Source organism: Balaenoptera acutorostrata, chromosome 8, assembly GCF_949987535.1.
Source record: "Balaenoptera acutorostrata chromosome 8, mBalAcu1.1, whole genome shotgun sequence".
Taxonomy (NCBI): Eukaryota; Metazoa; Chordata; class Mammalia; order Artiodactyla; family Balaenopteridae; genus Balaenoptera; species Balaenoptera acutorostrata.
Genome location: NC_080071.1, coordinates 20,325,984 through 20,350,054, shown reverse-complemented (window position 1 = coordinate 20,350,054; position 24,071 = coordinate 20,325,984). Strand labels below are relative to the sequence as shown.

The 24,071-nt window shown below is 39.2% G+C and overlaps 1 protein-coding gene and 1 non-coding gene across 3 annotated transcripts in view; both read left to right on the top strand.

Annotated features, from left to right (window-relative positions):
• CCDC148 (coiled-coil domain containing 148) overlaps positions 1–24,071 on the top strand; it is a 294,377-nt gene that overhangs the window by 130,020 nt on the left and 140,286 nt on the right. The window lies entirely within an intron of this gene.
• On the top strand, positions 194–342 carry LOC114238085 (U12 minor spliceosomal RNA). The gene has a single exon (XR_003623512.1). It is a non-coding gene; the product is annotated as a U12 minor spliceosomal RNA (small nuclear RNA).

Here is a 24,071-nt window from a genome sequence, read left to right as displayed (position 1 = left end):
GTAACCCCTGTAGTTGGAGGCTTGAGCACTGGTGTCTGACGCTCTCAGGGAAATATAGAGGAATTACGTTAGTGGCAGAACTGAAAACAAGAGTGGCTGCTGTGTCTGGTCACGGGTGCATGAGTCCTGGAGGCCCCATGTAGATATGGCCTCTCTAGGAGTGTTGGAAGGGCCACCAAACATGAATTGTATCCTGCCTTAAACTTATGAGTAAGGAAAATAATGATTCGGGGTGGTGCCAAATCCTTACTGCTAATGTGAGGTGAATTTTTGAGTGGGTAAAGGTTGCCCCTAAGGTGACCTGCTTACTTTGCAGGATGCCTGGGAGTTGTGATGTGGCAATCCCCTTTATACTTAAAGAGTAGAATGGTCTGAACCATACAAACTGGAGAAGCTGAGACAGGACCCGGGAGCTAACTAATTCCCCGAGCAGGGGACTGGTCGGACCTCACAAAATTGCCAACAATATTATTACCCATGAAACTGTTGAACCTGGAGTTGGTAACTTTAGCCAGCTCTCTGAAACTTAGTAGTTCTGTAACTGCAGTATAATGCCAACTGCTTGTTTGTGGTTGAGAAATAAAGATACATGCGGCACACGCACACACACAGTTGTATTGAGGTACAGCATACATACAGTGCCCAAATCTTAATTTACTGATAAATGACATGGTAGGATGATGATGGTGCAACAAGAAATTATATTCTCTTGATAGAAAAAATAAGCTGGTAGATGTTATATTATAGCAGTTAATAGCATATAGAAACAAATATCTCTATTTTAAAACATTAGAGGAAAAATGCCTGCTCTGCATTCTTTTTTTGTTTTTAATATTTATTTATTTGGTTGTGCCAGGTCTTAGTTGCGGCAGGCAGGCTCCTTAGTTGCGGCATGTGTGTGGGATCTAGTTCCCTGACCAGGGATTGAACCCGGGCCCCCTGCATTGGGAGCGCAGTCTTAACCACAGCACCACCAGGAAAGTGCCTGCATTTTTTTTGTTTGTTTGTTTGTTTTTTAAACATCTTTATTGGAGTATAATTGCTTTACAATGGTGTGTTAGTTTCTGCTTTATAACAAAGTGAATCAGCTATACATATACATATGTTCCCATATCTCTTCCCTCTTGCATCTTCCCTCCCTCCCACCCTCCCTATCCCACCCCTCTAGGTGGTCACAAAGCACCGAGCTGATCTCCCTGTGCTACGCGGCTGCTTCCCACTAGCTATCTATTTTACATTTGGTAGTGTATATATGTCCATGACACTCTCTCACCCTGTCACATCTCACCCCTCCCCCTCCCCATTTCCTCAAGTCCATTCTCTAGTAGGTCTGTGTCTTTATTCCCATCTTGCCACTAGGTTCTTCATGACCTTTTTTTTCCCTTAGATTCCATATATATATGTGTTAGCATACTGTATTTGTTTTTCTCTTTCTGACTTACTTCACTCTGTATGACAGACTCTAACTCCATCCACCTCATTACAAATACCTCCATTTCATTTCTTTTTATGGCTGAGTAATATTCCATTGTATATATGTGCCACTGGATTGGAAGAATCAACATTGTGAAAATGACTATACTACCCAAAGCAATCTACAGATTCAATGCAATCCCTATCAAACTACCACTGGCATTTTTTACAGAACTAGAACAAAAAATTTCACAATTTGTATGGAGACACAAAAGACCCCGAATAGCCAAAGCAATCTTGAGAACGAAAAATGGAGCTGGAGGAATCAGGCTCCCTGACTTCAGACTATATTACAAAGCCTGCATTTTTTTAAACAAAAATATATTTCTTTTGACATTGCATAAGCTTAGGACCTAAAAGTAATAGAAGCTGCATCAAGCCCTATCTACCATGGGCTGCAGAGCTAATGTGTGTTTCTTCTCCATCTGTGACTGATTAGGAACACTCAGTGACTCTAAAAAAAAAAGGGGGGGTGGTCAGGGGCCACGACAAGTCCTTATATACTCCTAGTCTGTTTATACTCATTTTGCACACATTATCATTAGTCCTTAAACTATGCTGTAAGTGATATTTTCTTTTCATTGTATTACCTTGAGGTAAACACACATGCAGTAGAGCACACAGAACCTAAGTGTGCTATTGAATAAAGTTTTACAAATATATGCTGCCCATAGAAATACCATCAGGGCCAAGGTGTAGAACCGCTCAGAAGGCTCTCTCATGCCTTTTCTTGGTATATACTGGCCCCATCCATGACCACTATTCTGAATTCATCACCATAGGTTAGTTTTGCTTATTGGTGAATTTCATATGAATCGAATCATACAGTATATACTCTTTTATACTTCTTTTACTCATCATATCTGTGAGTTTCGTCCTTGTTGCATGTTGCAATTATTTGTTCTTCTTTATAGCTTGGTAGTACTTCCTACATATATATATATATACATGTACCACAATTTATTTGTATGTTCTCCTATTGATGGGAATTTGAGTTGCTTTCAGGTTTTTGCTGTTATGATAATGGTGCTATGAACATTCTTGAACATGTCTTATGGTGGACATAGGCCCTTATATCTCTTGGATAAGTACCTAGGAGTGGAATCGCTGCATCATAAGGCTCATGTGTGTTTCACTTTAGTAAATACTGCCAAATAGTTTTCCAAAGTGGTTATATAAATTTGCAGCCACTTTCAGTTGCTCCACATCCTCACCAACATTGATGTTGCCAGTCTTTCATTTCAGCTAATCTGATGAATGTGTAGTGGCACCTCATGATTTTCATTTTCATTTAGAATAAAGATATTGAGCAGCTTTTCTTATGCATATTGGCCATTTGAATATTCTCTTTTGTGAAATGACCACTTAGGTCCTTTGCCCATTTTTCTATTCCATCGTCTGCCTTTTTTTCTTACTCATTTGTATGTTCTTTATATATTCTGTATGCAGGTTCTATTTTTTTCTCCCTATCTGTAACTTGTCTCTTCACACTCTTAACATTGTTTTTTGATGAACAAACCTTCTTAATTTTAATGAAATTCTGTTTTTTAAATTTTAAATGTCTTTGGGGTATAAGTTATATACTGTACAAATCACCCTTTTTAGTGTACAGTTCCGAGTTTTGACAAATGCCTGACACGTAACCTCCCCCGCAGTCAGGATGTAGAACTGTTCCATCACTGTCAGCCATCCTTCATGCCTCTTTGTATTCAACACCTCACCCACCTTCAGCCTTTGGCAACTACTGATCTCTGTCCCTATAGTTTGCCTATTCTAGAATGTCATATAAATGTAACCATTATAGTATGTGCTCTTTTGAGTCTGGCTTTTTTCGCTTAGCATAATGCCTTTGAAATCCAGCCGCTTTATTGTGTATGTCAATAGTTTGGTCGTTTTTATTGCTGTGTAGTATTCCATGATATGGGTTTATCACAGTTTATCCATTCACCAGTTGTCTTCAGTTTTTGGCAATTAGTGGTACTTTGCTTATGGTGGGAGTAGGCTTCAGGCTTTCCCTGTGAACCTGAGCCCAAGAGAGAGACTTGCTCCTCTTGCATCTTCCGCTGCAGTAGGTTCTTACTAGCCACTTGCTAGCCTGGCTGGGGAAGAGGCATTCTGCTTTCTTGGTTCAGCCTCAGTCTCAGGCAGGACCTATGTCCCTGGTTCTTGGGGCCAGGACCTACTCAGTAGCTGTGCCCTCCTCCCCAGGGCAGAAGAACTCCAAACTCGCCTCGGGTCTTTCTTGTTCCTGTGAGGGAGAGAGCTTGCTGCTTCTTCCCCAGGAGAGGAGGATTTCTTTGTTCCCTTTCCCCAGCTGTAAAGGGTCTACACTTGTGCCCTGGTGGGTTTGCTGCTCTGCATCCCTCCCCACCCACAGCGCCTTTTGTTCAGTAGGGTTTTGTTCCTCTCTCGCTGATTTGCACACCCATAAGGGACTTCCTCTGCTTGCCTACCCTGACCTCCATCTTTCTTAGGAGCATTCTGTGAGGTTTGTAGAGAAAAGCCTGTGAAGGGGTGTAAATTCCCCTTACGTCTGTAGCTTCCATGGGTTCTATACAGAAGCTAACACTCTGCCACAGCAGCAAATTGTTGAAGTGTAACTATGGGATCATCACAGAGTTTTACGTGCAATCTTCTTATCCCTTCTAGAATGGCCTTGTCTTTCCCAGGGGCTCTGCCTCAAGTAAGCCAGTTCTCACATTGCCTCTCTTCCTGAAGACATCTACCTTTCTTTAAATCTCAGGCTAGTTTATTGCCCCATGACCTCTTCTCCGATGGGTTCAAGAAAAGTTTTGATGTTGTAGGCTATTCAGCTTTTCCTTGTGGTTAAAGTCGGAGCAACATTTTCCTGCTTTCTGGAAGGTCCTAATGAAATACTATTTATCAGTCTTTTATGTGCTCTATTTAAGAAATCATTGGCTAGTGGCGTGGAGTCATTTTCAAAGGTCTGAGATTTTTCTGCCCAACAAAGCTCCTGCCAGAGGTTTGGGATCCACCCAAAACAGTGAGGTGGAATAGCAATAAATGGGAACCTGAAGGTGGAAGAGAATTAGCTAAAGGAAAATGTGTATGGGGAATTTTCCAGGAACAGTCCAGACAAGAAAACTGATAGGAGGGCAAGAGTCAGCATTAAGCACCTGCCGGGTTTACTGGGGATAGCGTCAGTCACCAGTCCAATGAGAACTCTGCTTCTCCCCTTTACCTCTCCTCCCCTTTTCCCTTCCACTCCTGGACTCTGATGGTCTAAGCATGTAGGGAATGAAAGGAAATGTTACCTTCTGAATAAAGAGGGAAGAGTTGCTTAATCTCTTAGAACTAGACAATTTAGTTTTGAATCAAGACTGTATTTTGTGACTTAAAGTGACTGTGGGGGGCTTCCCTGGTGGCGCAGTGGTTGAGAATCTGCCTGCTAATGCAGGGGACACGGGTTCGAGCCCTGGTCTGGGAAGATGCCACATGCCACGGAGCAGCTGGGCCCGTGAGCCACAATTGCTGAGCCTGCGCGTCTGGAGCCTGTGCCCCGCGACGGGAGGGGCCGCGATAGAGAAAGGCCCGCGCACCGCGATGAAGAGCGGTCCCCGCACCGCGATGAAGAGTGGCCCCCGCTTGCCGCAACTGGAGAAAGCCCTCGCACGAACCGAAGACCCAACACAGCCAAAAATAAATAAATAAATAAATAAATAAATAAGAAAATCCTTTAAAAAAAAAAAAAAAAAAAAAAAGTGACTGTGGGACCCTCTGTAACCCAAGAGTGAGCCATGGGTTCTGCTTAGTTTTCATTTAGTGACAGGAGAAACATCTGAATGGGGGACAGAAATAAGGCAGTGTTTTGATTATTTCCCATACATCATGCTGCTCAATGTATCAGGCGTATTCTGTGGAGAGCCCCCAACATCTCAGGCATTCGAATAGATGCTTTATAGGCATTTTCTGATATTACCCTCAATGACAAATCCAAGTTACGATGTGCAAGGGTGCTGTAGAGCACTCACCCATGAAATCAGGGGCTGGGGTCAGTGGAGGCAACATAATATGGAGTCTCCTCAGAGACACATGGTCACAATATGGTGAACAACTATCTCTGAACTTTTGGAGTTGCAGCCTCCAAAGAGTAAATGTGGGCAGAGAGTGGAGAAATTGGAACATAAAGTAAATTGTGGTAAAATGGATTCTATTTTCCATAGAGACAGTGTTATCGTTGGAGTTTGTGTTCCTGATCAAGGACTGAGGCTCAGTAAATTATAGCCTGGACCAAAAATATATCATAAAAGAAAAGGGGTAACTATATCAATTTGGTAGTAATTAAAAATATTAAATTATGCTTTTTTTTTTTAACCTGGAAAGAAACTTGGAGATTTATCCCTAGTCTTCATTTTACAAGTCTGAAAGGTGAAGTCCTAAAAGATAAAGTGACCTGCCTTAAGGTTCACGCCAGCTCATTTGATTTGAAATTCCGTATTATCACTGCCCTACACAGCTTTGCATACAAGAATCTTACAAAATAATAGAAGACATTTATTATACTGTGGGCCCCAATGTGCTATAAAATAGACTCACAGAATGTGAAAAATATTACTTCATTGTATCATAAATTTGACCTTTCTAAAATGAACATGCTAGCTATAATAAACATTAGTTAAACATTTAACCGTAATTTTGTTCTTAGTCTTGGAATTTAAAAGGGCTTGTGGGGGATGATTTAGATGATTTGTGTCTTTAAGAAAAGAGTTAAAGGAATTTTGAAATAATGAGTTCTCTGTCTCTGTTTTATTTTGGTTTTCCATCAGTAACTGCTGCTGAAGCAAGTAGAGGCTTTTAGGCCTCTCACAAGAGGGCTGAGATGAAAGTGGGAAAGTAGAGCTCTTATTCTCCTGCTCCCACAAAACCTGCTCTAAACCCTAAATTTTCCTAGACTACCAGCACCAGACCGTCCTGGCACTAGCCTAGACCACTCTGTTAGCTGTGCACTTGATTCCTTAACATCCTCATCTGTCTACGGAATGGCTGGGGAGCCTCATTGCCAGATCTGTCTCACAGTTGACTTTCTCTGTGTCCATACTGGGTGGCCAAGTACTACTAAGGAAAAGTCATCTTATCCGGACTCTCAATGAAATGTCCACATGGGAATCCTTAGTCTTGTCCTTTGTTCACCAGTTCTTCCTATTCCCCTTATCACTGTTTCAAAGGATCACTGGTCCTTACAAGACTCTTACCTAACACCATACACCCTCCCCACCAGACTCCCAGGAGACAACCCACTTCCTACTTTATCAATAAAATGAAGTCATGGAGGTATGAAATCAACCCTTAATTCCTGCCTCGCCCGCCCTGTGTCTGTCTCCTGCTAGTCCCCTGCTTTCCTCCCGATGCAGAATGTGATGTCTTCTACACAATCACATCCAGTCCTTCCTTCTGATATTTGGGACTCTGACCCATCTAACCAGTTTAGAAATTGGGTTCTACTGATTATCCCCTTTCCTTATTTTTTCTTTATTTTTACTCTGTGGGGTATTCCTCTCAGTCATCCTCTAGGTCCTGGGCAGTCCCTATTCTCTACCCTTTCATTTGAAATCAACCTTTTGAAAGAATAATCTAGATTATATTTTTCTCCAGGGCTTGTGATCTCTCCACTCCACCAAAATCCTCTCCTCTCTCCAAAGTGACCAGTGACCTCATATTACCTAATCCAGTCAATGCTCTTCCTTCCTGATCCTAGTGGACCTCTCACACTGAAAAATCTATGTCCCCTATACAACTGCAAGCAGGAACCCCATCTTATTCATCTTGGTATAACATACACCCCCTCCAACTCCTCTACCCCTCCAACACCTCCCCCGCATCAGATTTTTCAGTGATTGGAACACACTTGGTGCTGAGTAACTTTTGTTGAAGTATGTAATAAGGCTTAGGCATTTCTTTCTCTTCTTCTTAATAACCCCTTGAGATAGTACTATTTTCACTACCTTCTTTCTACCTTATTTATGAAGGAATCTTGCTGTAGAAACAAGTATGTGCATATGCAAAGTCATTAAGAAATGAAGTACAAGTCTTAATTGTCAACACTGAATATGCTGCAGAGTCACATGTGGCTTTAAAAAGAAAACCTGATAATCTATAAAACTGAGGTATATTTTGGGCATGAATCATGTTACCAGGCACTTAGTTTTCTTCTCGACCTCATCTTGTTTTTGTACCCTTTTCCCCCATCTCTAGCTAATGAATGACCTAACCAAGAAGCCATAGTAGTTAGGGAAGTCAGATAATGATGGGGTAGAAGATACCTTTTTGAATAAATAGCATTTGAACACCCTTTCCACACTTTGATCATTTCTCATGGCATCAACTCCTCCCATAATCTCCCTTCTCCACAGATTTCAGCCTCCTTTGCTGCTGGAGAACAGACCTAGACTTAGGTTTTACAAATCGGATGGTGTATGGTACTTTAATTTAAAATATAGTTTTTGAGTTCCAATTCCAGTGATAATGAATAACCGATACCACCATAAACAACTATAAAACATGAACGAAATACTATTTTAAAAAATGTTTGCAGGCATTGGACAGCCAGTGCCTGGATAAGATCCTTGAAATAAAACTTTGAAGGTGAGCCCTATATTTGCTCTGGATTTCTTCCTGACATCCTGTGTTTTTTCTTTTTTCTTTTTTTTGCCCATGCTACACGGCTTTCAGGATCTTAGTTCCCCAATCCGGGATTGAACCTGGGCCCTTGGCAGTGAAAGCGTGGAGTCCTAACCACTGGACTGCCAGGAAATTCCCCTGACATCATGTTTTAATATAAGGTGGAGAGAGAAATAACCCAAGCAGAAAATTACAATCTTGATAGGTGAAGGAAGCAGATATTGGAGTTTGGGCTACAAAGGCACCTGAGATTTGGAGGATAGGGTACCAGAGATGAAGGTACAGAAGATAAAGAGCCTCCAAAATGCCTACAAAAATATCTCATGGGTCCTTTGCCAAATTATAAGCTCTGAATGCAGAGAATGAGATGCCAAAAGGCCAAGAGAGAAAAACTACCGGAAGGCTGAGAACTGAATAGAAGTTTCAGAGGTCGCACAGTTTTGGGGAGGTGTAGATATTTGAGTCCTAGCCCAGCTCATGTGGAGAAATCCTGGTGAACACTCTAGATGTTCAGCTGAAACTCCAGGAAGGTCATGCCTTAAGGGTATGGGCTACACTCGAGGATTACGGACAAAACTGAAACAGACCTACCATAAAAAAAGTAAAAATAAATCATCAACGCAATCCAGGAGATTTTGTGGCAATTTAACTACCTTCCAGACTAAAGACTCAACACTGTTTAGAGAAAAATAATATAACTTAGAGCCTCTAGGATATATCCTTCACAATGTTCAGCCCCAGATAAAAATGACCAAACATTCAAAGAAACAGGAAAAAGTGACTGATTATAAAGGAATAAAACAGTCTCAGAAATGAACTAGGTATTGCAGTTGAAAGGTAAGAACTACAAAATAATTATGACTAATGTGTTAAAGAAAATGGAAGAAAAGATGAAAAAATGGATGAAAATATGGAATATTTCAGTAGAGAATTAGAATATATAAAAATGAATCAAATGGACATTCTAGAAATGTAAAATATACCTGAATTTAAGAGCTCATTGGATGAGCCTTAAGAGCAGACTAGACATTATGAGAAGGCAGAATTAATGAACTTGTAGATCAATAGAAGATCTTCAAAATGAAGTACATAAAGAGAAAAATAATAAAATGAAAAGCAGAATAGAGAACATAAGAGAGATATGGAACATAGTAAAAAGGTTTAATATACAGATAATTGAAGTCCCAGAAAGCGGAGAGAGAGAATGAGATAGAGACAGTATTGAAGAAATAACATACAAGTCTTACCAAATTTGATGAATGACATTAATCTATATTTTCAAGAAACTCAGCAAACTCCTAAGATGGATAAATACAAAGAAAAGTATTCCGAAGTATATAATAATGAAACTACTGAAATGAAAGGTAAAGAGAAACACAGTTATATGAAGAGACAGATATGGCATGGAGAGCCATCTTGCTGGTGTGATCCCAAGCAAATACAGCATGTTCTGGGGTCAGTGGTGATGGCAGCAACTTCCTGATTGTGCCAGAGCCAGTATGACCTTTGCCAGACCAGCTCTGTGATGTGTGCTCCAGATGTTATTCCTGGAAGCTTAGTCTAGAGCTTGCTTCTCAGACCCTTCCAAAGACTGTGAACTTTCTAAAGCCTTTAATTTTTTCCTTCTTAAGCTAACTAGGCTAGATTCTCTTCTGCACAACTAATAAATTGACACAGATGATGTCTGGGTCTTGCTGTGCTATTCTAACTTGCCTGTGTGCTGACTGCAGGTTAAGATGAGCAGGAGTTGGAACCAATAATGGCCCATCACTTACTTGGTCAAGCTGGAATTGATGCTCTAGGCACATGGGACCCTATATAGGATCACCTCAAAGGGAGAGGTAACCACAAAAAACTTACCCATCAGTCACATGGCCTGAAGGACTAGATGCAGGGGAAAGGTTGCTTTTACCACATAACAATCTTTCAATGTCCGTAGTGTTATTTACTTCTATTTATATTTCTAGCATCATCTCAGGGGTGTTTGAGATGAGAGGTAATACAAGTTTCTTCTTGGGAATTAATGATCCTCACGTTATATGCTTCCTGGATCAAAAAAGAAAAAAAATGCAATTAGAAAAACTTGGATATTTAGTTTACCACAGGAACTGGCAAGGATTCAGTGGTTTCTGCCAATTTAGAGCATTTGTTCATGAATATCTTGGTGTGGTTAACTGTGCCATGCACCATCCTCACAATCAGTGTTATCGATGAATCTCATGCAGTGCTGGATGGGCCCAGGGGCCCTGTAGTCTCTGCAGTTGGAGACATTCACAGAGAAGTTCTCTGTGGTTAACCTTAGATATAGTATCAGTGGAATCAAGAGAGCTTTGAGGAATCATATGCATTGATACTAGAGTGATTTTTGCTCACAGAGGCAGATGGCATTTTCTCTATACAGCTGTATTATGCTATCTGTGGCTCTTGGCAGGTAGCTAATTGAAATTGCACAGGGCTTAGGGACTTGAATCTATATATTTGTTCCAAGTAATATATTCAAAGTAGCCCTACTCTTAAAATGTCTTAGTTTTAAAAAACATATTTGTCAGCATTGGGGTCTATTTATAAAGTCTAAAAGAGACTGTACTTTTTAATGTTCTTTGCAACAAGAGCCTTATATTTCAGTAGCAAGTCATAACAATTCACAAGATGTCTTGCAAATGAGGATACTTCATGTGACATATATTGTATGGGATATTTGTATTTTACAGTGACTTTGTTCAGTATAACTTCAGGAAATCATAATTTCAAGGACTGGGTAGTTTAAGAGAGGAAGCCACAACTTGGAGTTGGAAAGCCAGTAATTTAAAAAATTTTTATTAAAAATGAATACATATCTACTAAAAAAAAATGTGTGCCTCAATTAACAGAATAGAGAATCCAGAAATAGGCCCACACATCCATGGTCAATTGATTTTTTTTTTTCTTTTTCTATGAAGGGACATTTGGCACCTTTTTCTATTTATTTATTTATTTATTTATTTATTTATTTATTTATTTATTTATTTATGGCTGTGTTGGGTCTTCGTTTCTGTGTGAGGGCTTTCTCTAGTTGTGGCAAGCGGGGGCCACTCTTCATCGCGGTGCGCAGGCCTTTCACTATCGCGGCCTCTCTTGTTGCAGAGCACAGGCTCCAGATGCGCAGGCTCAGTAATTGTGGCTCACGGGCCCAGCTGCTCCGCAGCATGTGGGATCTTCCCAGACCAGGGCTCGAACCCGTGTCCCCTGCATTGGCAGGCAGATTCTCAACCACTGCGCCACCAGGGAAGCCCTGGTCAATTGATTTTAAACAAAGATACAAAGTCAATTTTGTGGAGAAAAGGTAGTTTTATGTACAAATGGTGTGGGAACCATTGAATATTCAGGTGCAAAAATAAATGAATCTTTATACATACCTTGTGACCTATACAAAAATTAACTCAAAATGGATCACTGACCTAAGTGTAAAACTGAAAACTACAAAACACAGGGAAAGACAACATAGAAAATATTTACGACCTTGGGTTGGGTAAAGATTTCTTAAACACGACACCGAAAACACTACCCCTAAAAGGAAAAAAAAAATGACCATTTGGACTTTCTCAAAATTAAGAATTCCTGCTCATAGAAAGATACTGTGAAGACAATAAAAAGGCAGGCCTCCCAGTAGGAGAAGATATTTGCAAATCACATATCTGATGAAGGACTTGTATTTGAATTTATAAAGAATTATCAGGATTTACAAAGTGTTTTGTTTACTTAATGATAAGTAAACAAACAACTCAATTAAAAAGGAGTAAGATATTTGAACAATCACAAAACAAGTTATATGGCAAATAAGACATGAAAATATGCTCAATATTATTAGTCATTAGAGAAAAGCAAATTAAAACCATCATGGGATATAAGTATATACCTATTAGACAGTCTAAAATAAAAAATCTGACCATACCAAATATTGCCAAAAATGTGGAACAACTTGAATTCTCATACATTCCTGGTGGGACTGCAAACTGATAGTCACTTTGCAAAACATTATTGCAATTTCTTTTTTTTGGAAGTGCATCAAATGAGTTTATTGACACTTAGAAGAAGCCCAAGAAGACCTATTTTGAATAGGTTTCTAAATGCAGAATTTTTTATAAGTATTGATCCAGACCTTTCACGATATATATTACAGAGAGGCAAGATTTCCTACTCTTTTTTTGTTGTTGTTGTTCTTTTTTTTTTTTTATTCAAACAGAAAGTCATAAAATTTATAATCATCCTCATCACTTCACTCAGTCCCATGTAATTAATTTTTTTATCTTGATCTTTTGTTAGCACTTTTATAAATTCATCAGCTTTCCATTAGAGTTCTGAAAATGCTCATTCATTCAGTTCAGCAGTATAGTCAGTTACCAGAAACCTGTACTTGTCAGTCTTTTCCATGATTGCTTGAAGATGAAACCCTTTTATACGAATATTTTTGCAAAAGCATCAGAGTACACCCAGAACTGTCTGTAAATGACAAAAGACTTAAAATGACCATGGTTAAAGATTTGATGAAAGTTCATAATAATGCAATTGACAAGGAAATTTAGTTATTTCTGAGATATACATTTTAAAGTAATAACTAGAATTATGACTTATAACATTATACCAGAACATATAAGATTTTTAGAAATTTCATGTAATGTCTGAAACATTTATATTAACATATTTCCATACAAATAACCCAAAGAAATTTTAGTATTAGTTGTTTTTGTTTGTTTGTTTGTTTATACAGCAGGTTCTTATTAGTCATCAATTTTATACACATCAGTGTATACATGTCAATCCCAATCGCCCAGTTCAGCACACCACCATCCCCACCCCACCGTGGTTTTCCCCCCTTGGTGTCCATACGTTTGTTCTGTACATCTCTGTCTCAACTTCTGCCCTGCAAACCGGTTCATCTGTACAATTTTTCTAGGTTCCACATACATGCATTAATATACAATATTTGTTTTTCTCTTTCTGACTTACTTCACTCTGTATGACAGTCTCTAGATCCATCCACATCTCAACAAATGACTCAATTTAGTTACTTTTTATGGCTGAGTAATATCCCATTGTATATATGTACCACATCTTCTTTATCCATTCATCTGTCGATGGGCATTTAGGTTGCTTCCATGACCTGGCTATTGTAAATAGTGCTGCAATGAACATTGGGGTGCATGTGTCTTTTTGAATTATGGTTTTCTCTGGGTATATGCCCAGTAGTGGGATTGCTGGATCATATGGTAATTCTATTTTTAGTTTTTTAAGGAACCTCCATACTGTTCTCCATAGTGGCTGGATCAATTTACATTCCCACCAACAGTGCAAGAGGGTTCCCTTTTCTCCACACCCTCTCCAGCATTTGTTGTTTGTAGATTTTCTGGTGATGCCCATTCTAACTGGTGTGAGGTGATACCTCATTGTAGTTTTGATTTGCATTTCTCTAATAATTAGTGATGTTGAGCAGCTTTTCATGTGCTTCTTGGCCATCTGTATGTCTTCTTTGGAGAAATGTCTATTTAGGTCTTCTGCCCATTTTTGGATTGGGTTGTTTGTTTTTTTAATATTGAGCTGCATGAGCTGTTTATATATTTTGGAGATTAATCCTTTGTCCGTTGATTCCTTTGCAAATATTTTCTCCCATTGTTTATGGTTTCCATTGCTGTGCAAAAGTTTTTAAGTTTCATTAGGTCCCATTTGTTTATTTTTGTTTTTATTTCCATTACTCTAGGAGGTGGATCAAAAAAGATCTTGCTGTGATTTATGTCAAAGAGTGTTCTTCCTATGTTTTCCTCTAAGAATTTTATAGTGTCCGGTCTTACATTTAGGTCTCGAATCCATTTTGAGTTAATTTTTGTCTATGGTGTTAGGGAGTGTTCTAATTTCATTCTTTTACATGTAGCTGTCCAGTTTTCCCAGCACCACTTATTGAAGAGACTGTCTTTTCTCCATTGTATATCTTTGCCTCCTTTGTCATAGATTACTTGACCATAGGTGCGTGGGTTTATCTCTGGCCTTTCTATCTTGTTCCATTGATCTATATTTCTGTTTTTGTGCCAGTATCATATTGTCTTGATTACTGAAGCTTTGTAGTATAGTCTGAAGTCAGGGAGTCTGATTCCTCCAGCTCCGTTTTTTTCCCTCAAGACTGCTTTAGCTATTCGGGGTCTTTTGTGTCTCCATACAAATTTTAAGATGATTTGTTATAATTCTGTAAAAAATGCCACTGGTAATTTGATTGGGATTGCATTGAATCTGCAGATTGCTTTGGGTAGTATAGTCATTTTCACAATGTTGATTCTTCCAATCCAAGAACATGGTCTATCTCTCCATCTGTTGGTATCATCTTTAATTTCTTTCATCAGTGTCTTATAGTTTTCTGCATACAGGTCTTTTGTCTCTCTAGGTAGGTTTATTCCTAAGTATTTTATTCTTTTTGTTGCAATGGTAAATGAGAGTGTTTCCATAATTTCTCTTTCAGATTTTTCATCATTAGTGTATAGGAATGCAAGAGATTTCTGTGCATTAATTTTGTATCCTGAAACTTTAACAAATTCATTGATTAGCTCTAGTAGTTTTCTGGTGGAATTTTTAGGATTCTCTATGTTATAGTATCATGTCATCAGCAAACAGTGGCAGTTTTACTTCTTCTTTTCCACTTTGTATTCCTTTTATTTCTTTTTCTTCTCTGATTGCTGTGGCTAGGACTTCCAAAACTATGTTGAATAATAGTGATGAAAGTTGACATCCTTGTCTCGTTCCTGATCTTAGAGGAAATGCTTTCAGTTTTTCACCATTAAGAAGGATGTTTGCTGTTGGTTTGTTGTATATGGCCTTTATTGTGTTGAGGTAGGTTCCCTCTATGCCCACTTTCTGGAGAGTTTATATCATAAATGGATGTTGAATTTTGTCAAAAGCTTTTCTGCATCTATTGAGATGATCATATGGTTTTTATTCTTCAGTTTGTTAATATGGTGTATCACATTGATTGATTTGCGTATATTAAAGAATCCTTGCATCCCTGGGATAAATCCCACTTGATCGTGGTGTATGATCCTTTTAATGTGTTGTTGGATTCTGTTTGCTAGTATTTTGTTGAGGATTTTTGCATCTATATTCATCAGTGATATTGGTCTGTAATTTTCTTGTTTTGTAGTATCTTTGTCTGGTTTTGGTATCAGGGTGATGGTGGCCTCATAGAATGAGTTTGGGAGTGTTCCTTCCTCTGCAATTTTTTTGAAGAGCTTGAGAAGGATGGGTGTTAGCTCTTCTCTAAATGTTTGATAGAATTCACCTGTGAACCTATCTGGTCCTGAACTTTTGTTTGTTGGAAGATTTTTAATCACAGTTTCAATTTCATTAATTGTGATTGGTCTGTTCATATTTTCTGTTTCTTCCTGGTTCAGTCTTGGAAGGTTATACGTTTCTAAGAATTTGTCCATTTCTTCCAGGTTGTCCATTTTATTGGCATAGCATTGCTTGTATTAGTCTCTTAGGATGCTTTGTATTTCTGCAGTGTCTCTTTTAACTTCTCCTTTTTCGTTTCTAATTTTTCTGATTTGAGTCCTCTCCCTATTTTTCTTGATGAGTCTGGTTAATGGTTTATCAATTTTGTTTATCTTCTCAAAGAACCAGCTTTTAGTTTTATTGATCTTTGCTATTGTTTTCCTTGTTTCTATTTCATTTATTTCTGCTCTGATCTTTATGATTTCTTTCCTTCTACTAACTTTGGGTTTTGTTTGCTCTTCATCTCTAGTTCCTTTAGGTGTAAGGTTAGATTGTTTACTTGAGATTGTTCTTGTTTCTTGAGGTAGGCTTGTATAGCTATAAACTTCCCTCCTAGAACTGCTTTTGCTGCATCCCATAGGTTTTGGATCGTCATGTTTTCATTGTCATTTGTCTCTAGGTATTTTTTGATTTCCTCTTTGATTTCTTCAGCGATCTCTTGGTTATTCAGTAACGTATTGTTTAGTCTCCATGTGTTTGTGTTTTTTACGTTTTTTCCCCTGTAATTCATTTCTAATCTCATAACGTTGTGGTCAGAAAAGATGCTTGATATGATTTCAATTTTCTTAAATTTACTGAGGCTTGATTTGTGGCCCAAGATGTGATCTATCCTGGAGAATGTTCCGTGCGCACTTGTGAAGAAAGTGTAATCTGCTGTTTTTGGATGGAATGTCCTATAAATATCAATTAAATCTATCTGGTCTATTGTGTCATTTAAAGCTTCTGTTTTCTTATTTATTTTCATTTTGGATGATCTGTCCATTGGTGTAAGTGAGGTGTTAAAGTCCCCCACTATTATTGTGTTACTGTCGATTTCGTCTTTTATAGCTGTTAGCATATGCCTTATGTATTGAGGTGCTCCTATGTTGGGTGCATGTATATTTATAATTGTTATATCTTCTTCTTGGATTGATCCCTTGATCATTATGTAGTTTCCTTCCTTGTCTCTTGCAACATTCTTTATTTTAAAGTCTATTTTATCTGATATGGGTATAGCTACTCCAGCTTTCTTTTGATTTCCATTTGCATGGAATATCTTTTTCCATCCCCTCACTTTCAGTCTGTATGTGTCCCTAGGTCTGAAGTGGGTCTCTTGTAAACAGCATATATATGGGTCTTGTTTTCGTATCCATTCAGCAAGCCTGTGTCTTTTGGTTGGAGCATTTAATCCATTCACATTAAAGGTAATTATCGATATGTATGTTCCTATAACCATTTTCTTAATTGTTTTGGGGTTGTTTTTGTAGGTCCTTTTCTTCTCTTGTGTTTCCCACTTAGAGAAGTTCCATTAGCATTTGTTGTAGAGCTGGTTTGGTGGTGCCAAATTCTCTTAGCTTTTGCTTGTCTGTAAAGCTTTTGATGTCTCCATCAAATCTGAATGAGATCCTTGCTGGGTAGAGTAATCTTTGTTGTAGTTTCTTCCCTTTCATCACTTTAAGTATATCATGCCACCCCTTCTGGCTTGTAGAGTTTCTGCTGAGAAATCAGCTGTTAACCTTATGGGAGGTCCCTTGTATGTTGTTTTTCATTTTTCCCTTGCTGCTTTCAATAATTTTTCTTTGTCTTTAATTTTTCTAATTTGATTGCTATGTGTCTCGGCGTGTTTCTCCTTGGGTTTATCCTGTATGGGACTCGCTGTGCTTCCTGGACTTGGGTGGCTATTTCCTTTCCCATGTTAGGGAAGTTTTCGACTATAATCTCTACAAATATTTTCTCGGGTCCTTTCTCTCTCTGTCTTCTCCTTCTGGGACCCCTATAATGAGAATGTTGTTGCATTTAATGTTGTCCCAGAGGTCTCTTAGGCTGTCTTCATTTCTTTTCAGTCTTTTTTCTTTATTCTGTTCCACAGCAGTGAATTCCACCATTCTGTCTTCCAGGTCACTTATCCGTTCTTCTGCCTCAGTTATTCTGCTATTGATTCCTTCTAGTGTTGTTTTCATTTCAGTTATTGTATTGTTCATCTCTTGTTTGTTCTTTAATTCTTCTAGGTCTTTGTTAAACATTTCTTGCATCTTCTTGATCTTTGCCTCCATTCTTTTTCAAGATCCTGGATCATCTTCACTCTCATTATTCTGAATTCTTTTTCTGGAAGGTTGCCTATCTCTACTTCATTTAGTTGTTTTTCTGGGGTTTTATCTTGTTCCTTCATCTGGTACATAGCCCTCTGCCTTTTCATCTTGTCTGTCTTTTTGTGAATGTGGTTTTTGTTCCACAGGCTGCAGGACTGTAGTTCTTCTTGCTTCTGCTGTCTGCCCTCTGGTGGATGAGTCTATCTAAGAGGCTTGATGGGAGGAACTGGTGGTGGGTAGAGCTGACTGTTGCTGTGGTGGGCAGAGCTCAGTAAAACTTTAATCCACTTGACTGTTGATGGGTGGGGCTGGGTTTCCTCCCTCTTGGTTGTTTGGCCTGAGGCAACCCAACACTGGAGCCTACCTGCACTCTTTGGTGGGGCTAATGACAGACTCTGGGAGGGCTCACGCCAAGGAGTACTTCCCAGAGCTTCTGCTGCCAGTGTCCTTGTCCCCATGGTGAGCCACAGCCCCCCCCCACCTCTGCAGGAGATCCTCCAACACCGGCAGGTAGGTCTGGTTCAGTGTCCCTTTGGGTCACTGCTCCTTCCCCTGGGTCCCGATGCGCACATTACTTTGTGTGTGCCCTCCAAGAGTGGAGTCTCTTTTTCCTACAGTCCTGTCAAAGTCCTGCAGTCAATTCCCACTAGGCTTCAAAGTCTGATTCTCTAGGAATTCCTCCTCCCGTTGCTGGACCCCCAGGTTGGGAAGCCTGATGTGGGGCTCAGAACCTTCACTCCACTGGGTGGACTTCTGTGGTATAAGTGTTCTCCAGTCTGTGAGTCACCCACCCACCAGTTATGGGATTTGATTTTATTGTGATTGCGCCCCTCCTACCGTCTCATTGTGGCTTCTCCTTTGTCTTTGGATGTGGGGTATCTTCTTTGGTGAGTTCCAGTGTCTTCCTGTCGATGATTGTCCAGCAGCTAGTTGTGATTCTGGTGTTCTCACAAGAGGGAGTGAGAGCACATCCTTCTACTCCGCCATCTTGGTTCCTCCCATCAAGAACTGAATTTCTTATATTAATAAACATACACATACCACATGAAGCAACAATCCAATTCTAGATGTTTGCTCATTAAAATGAAAACTTATGTTCACACAAAAACCTGTAAGTGAACATGTATAGCAACTTTATTTGTAATTGCTAAAACTGGAAGAAACCCAAATGCCCTCAACCGGGGAAAGAATGAGCAAACTATGATACTTCCATACAATGGATTATTACTTAGCAAAAAAGGTAACAAACTACTGGCACGTACAACAACACGGACAAATCTTAAAGGTATTATCCTAAGTGAAAAATACTAGACACAAAAGGCTACATACTATATGATTTCATTCGTGGGGTCTTCTTGCAAAGACAAAACTATAGGAACTGGGGAAGGAGGGACTTCCCCAGTCAGCCGGAAGAAGGGAATGAGAATGCTTCATGACTGCCCTTCAAGTTTATTTTCCAGAAATTGCACAATCTGGTCCACTTAGCCTCCCATGAACTAGCACTTTCTCATACCTGCCATACCTGGCAGCATGCTGAACAGTGTAGTCTATTTTAGGTAGTTGATATCCAGCCAAAATTAAGAGGTCATTACTATGAAAGAAGTGGAGAATAAATAAGAGGGACAATTAGCAGACTATGGCTGTGAGTTACCAGCATGGGATTTGGGGGTCCCTGCCTCCCTAAGACTCTACCTCTGCTTCAGGCATTCTTACAGAGGGTCTCTATGGCCTGTTTTCTATAAGAACAAACAAGGACCTTTGAGCTGCACAGCTCTTGGAGGGCTGAGTCTATGGCACTCTTTAGGGGAAATTTCAGGGCCAAAACGATTTGGTTAAATGGTAGCCATAGTCCTTAGCTTCCCTTAGTCCCCGTTGGTGCGGCTACTCTTCCTCCTCTCCGTTCCTCTTCTACCTGCACTTGCTGCATGATGACCTAATATATGTGGAATAAATAAGTGAAACTTTTCTTTGAAACTCATAGGTTAAAACATGTCAAATTACTGTTTCTGTGTATCAGAAATGGCTAAATATCAGCACTTTCATATGGCATAACCTGGTCTGTAGAGAAGTATAAGGTGTATTGGCTCCTTTTACGTTATATATAACATATTCACAGTGTGACTTTCTCTAGAGATCTGATTTTTACATATAACGCAATAGGTAAATGTGCTCTTTTGCCCCTCCCCACATTGTTCTCACGGTGCTTACCTCCCATATTACATTTATTACTCTGAGGTAAGTGTTTGTTTATATGTCTATTGCCAGACTCTAAACATATGAAGAGAAGGGTCTGTTTTTATTCATCTTTGTATCATAATACCTAACACCAGTTATAATCCATAATAGATACTCAGTAAACACCAGTATTGTCTTCATATACCATTGAATAAGTTGTATTTGTATGAAATTTATTTCTTTTTTTAAAAAGTGCTATAGGAAGAATCTTGTGTACTCATTTATGTTCTCTGATAATCTACTTGTATTTCAAATTGTTCACATATGGCTTTGATGTTCCTCATGGTTTAAGAAAGTTTGCATTTTAAAATAAATTCATGGTGTTAACTCATCTAAGTCTGTTTGAGGCCATCCCCATAGTTTTCATCACACCAGAGCTCATTCTGGTTTCTATATATACTTTTCTCCAACTAGAAACTCAGAGGGCAGATTTGCTTTTTGTAGTTTGCCCTTTCACCTTGGCTTTGTTTGACTGGGGAAAACTTAGGCAGTGAATGAGAGGATAATTGGGTAGAAAAACTCTAGTCCTGATTCCTTGCTCTTAGCTCCAGATAACCCAGGAAATCTTTTATCAAAGAATTTCAAGTTTAGGATTGAAAGGTTAGAAATGGACAGATGAGGTCATCTTTGTGATGTGCCATGTATTTTCACAGAACTCTCTGGGTGATAATAGAGAAATTAAATATATTAATTATTGATATATGTGGTATTTATGTACATTTCTACCTAGTGAAGCATTAGTGCTCTGAATACAATGACCACTTAACACTTGTTACCAGGCCGATTCTAACCCAGTGAATTCCCATTAGAGTATTTTCACTGTAGACTACCTGAGAAAATACCCATTTTATAAATGTCTAAAATAAGGTGTATTGAATTTCTCCTATATTGTCTCATTATAATGAATATTACATTTGATTATGGTTGCTTGCTGGAAGTTCTTTATTGTGGGTGAGAGAGGCAGACTAGTGAAGGGATAAAGTTGAACAAAAAATGAGAAAAATGATCTCTTGGTGCCTGAGGCATTTATAATAAAGAGAATCAAATTTCGTGGCATGAAAGAACCATAAGAGACATGTTAAATGTGATTCTTCTGGGCTCTGTGCCTGTTTTTTTTGCTGTCACAAAAGATGGAATTTGTAAAAGACATATGTTCAATGCCTGAGTATTTGAAAGTGACACAAGTTGCATGTTTCTAATTTATTTAGTGATTATTATAAAAATTATTTTTCTTTATATATAGCATAACTCATTCTTTTACTCAGTCACCAAAGATTTTTTGAGCACCTGTCTCGTGCCAGGCACTGCGATAGGCACTAGGCATACAGAGATGAATAAGATGCCCTCAAGGATCTCAGATTCTAGTAGAAGAGACATATAGTTATTATGGAGTATGGTAAGTGCCACAGGAGAGATGTGTGTGAAAATTATGGGAGCACAGAGGAGGGTACATAGAGGCAGCAGTAGTGAGCACTGGGAGAGGCAACGATTTGAATTAAATCCTAAAGGATGGTATTTGTCAGCTTGGTCAAATGAGAAGCGGGAAAACATTCCAGACGTGGGATGTATGAGCCAGTCTCCCACAGATCAGAAACAACGTGTCAGGGAACAAAAGCAGTTTGATGTTTCCTCTTCATACATTGTGGGTCAGGGAGTAATGAGGGGAGGCGAGAGGGGAAGGTGTGAGCTAGACCTTGCAGGACCTTGCATGCCACGTCAAGGAGCTGGAGTTTTAGTCAGTGTGTGTGATGAAGAGCCATCGAAGGGTTTTAGTAGTAAACCGACATATTTTAAGAAGATCAGTCTGATTGCAGGGGAAGATGGATTTTATGGGGACAGGGCTAGAGGAAGGGAGAGAAGTTAGACATCTATTGCCATAGTCTGGGTGAAAGATAACAGTGGTCTGAACTGGACTGATAGTGATAGAGATGGAGAGGAAGGGGTAGAGGGATATTTAGAAAGTTAAAGAGACAGAACTGGGTGAGGGAGAAGAAAGAGCCAAAGGTACCCAGGTTTCTAGCTTTCATTATTGGATGGATGGGTTCATTCATTCATTCTTATGTTCATTCATTCATTCAATAAATATTTAGTGAGTGCTGAGTATATACTGACATTTTTCTAAGTACTTGGGAGTCAAACATGAAAAAGACCCCTAAATCCCACCCCTTATGGTGCTTTTATTCTAATGGAAGTTAGGATGACTAACAAGATAAATAAGTGAAATATATAGTGCAAGAGAGTGATAGGTACTAGTGAGAAAAATACTAAGGAAAGAAAAGGATAAAAAGGCAGGATGAGAAGTAGTTAAAAATTTAGATAGACTATCTCTGGAAGCCTTAAGGAGAAGGTGACAATTGAGTAAAAACTTGAAAGAGATTTTTACCGAGTCCAAGAGGTTTTTACCAATCCGCACGACAGACCAGTAAATCGAGAGACCATTTGTTGGGGCAAGGAATAGTGACTTTATTCAGAAAGCCAGCAGACCAAGGAGATAGTGCACTAGTGTCCCAAAGAACCATCTTGCCTGAGTTAGAATTCAGGCTCCTTTTATACTAAAAGGGGAGGGAGTAAAGTCAAACACTTCCTCATTCCCATCAGCCTCCGGAGGGGATGTGTTAATTTCTTCCTCCCTGTAGTCGTTCACTGGTGGGTCTGGTCAGGATGTTTTGTGTGAGCTAAGCAAAGGTATTTTAGCTTAATGCTTGTTAGCTGGGAGGCAGGGTTCCCAGAGATGGGCCATTATGTACAATTTAAGCTAATAGGCAACATCCCTTTAGTGATTAACTTGTAATAGAATACAAAGGTTCTTCCCTATTTCAAGATGAGAGAGCAAGCTATGTATCTAGAGGAAAGGTAACAGGTAAATTTAGGCAAAGGAACAGCAAGTGCAAAGGTCCTGCCTATTGCATTTGGGAACAGAAATTAGAATAGTGTGGTTGGAGTGAGCAAGGAATGACATGATCTGACTTAAACAGTTGAACAGAATCCCTCTGACTATTGTTTTGAGAATAGATTAAAGGGGCAAGGGAAGAAGCTGGCAGACCCATTTGGAGGCTTTTGCTGTTGGCCAGGCTAGAGATAATGTACTGAATGCTAATATATAATGACAGCCTGAACTGCCTGGCAGAGCATGCCCTGTGCCCAGTTCTTCCCAGCTGCCAGCCTCCTTTCTTCTCCAGCTTGTTTAGGTGCCACGAGCTCATCCCCTCCTCAGCTGCTGCCAGGCCTCAGCTCCCTTTCTCCAGTGACTCACCTCAACCTCCATACCTGCATCTCACACGTCCCCTCAGGTCCACCCCCTGGCATGTAATCCTTCTTTGCCCCCTCCTCCCCGAGACTTCAACCTCACCCCAGTCCCCACCCATGTTCTTCCCTCAGCTCCTTTCTTTCAGTCTCTTCCCACAGTTTCCCGCTCAGGCTCTATTTGCTGTAGCTGCAACCCCTCATCTTCAGAATTATATAACCAAATTTTTACCATAATCATTTCCATGGTTTTATTATTCGATATGCATCCCAGAGCAATACAAGTTAGTTTTGCCTGTGTTTGAACTTTTGTGAATGGAATCAAATAGTATATTATTGTATTGTGTGTGACTGTAGTATATCACAATTTATTTATCTGTTTTGCTATTGATGAACATTTGGGTTATCCACTAGAGTTTTTAGGAACAATGTTGTTATGAACATTTTCACAAATGTTCCCTGGTACCACAATTCTGTAGGATCTACAACTAAGAGTGGATTGCTGGGTCATAGAGTATGTGTATTTACAACTTGGCAAGATATAACCGTACTTTTCCCCAAAGGGGTTGTGTTACACCAACTATGTTAGTTACACCAACTGTGTATACAAGTTTCCATTGTTCCACATCCTTGCTAATGCTTGTATTCTCATATGTTTTTATTTTAGCCAATCTGGTGGATGTGAAGTGGTATTTTGTGGTAGTTTTCATTTGCAGTTCTTTGATTTCTAATGAGGCTGAGGGCCTTTTAACACGTTTATTGGCTATTGAATTTCTTCTTTGTGAAATTGCCTGTTCAGATTATTTGTCCTTTTTTTTTTTCTATTGGGTTGTCTTTCTTTTTCTTATCAATTTGTACTTGTTCATTAAATATATTGGATATAAGTTCACTGTGGGTTAGATG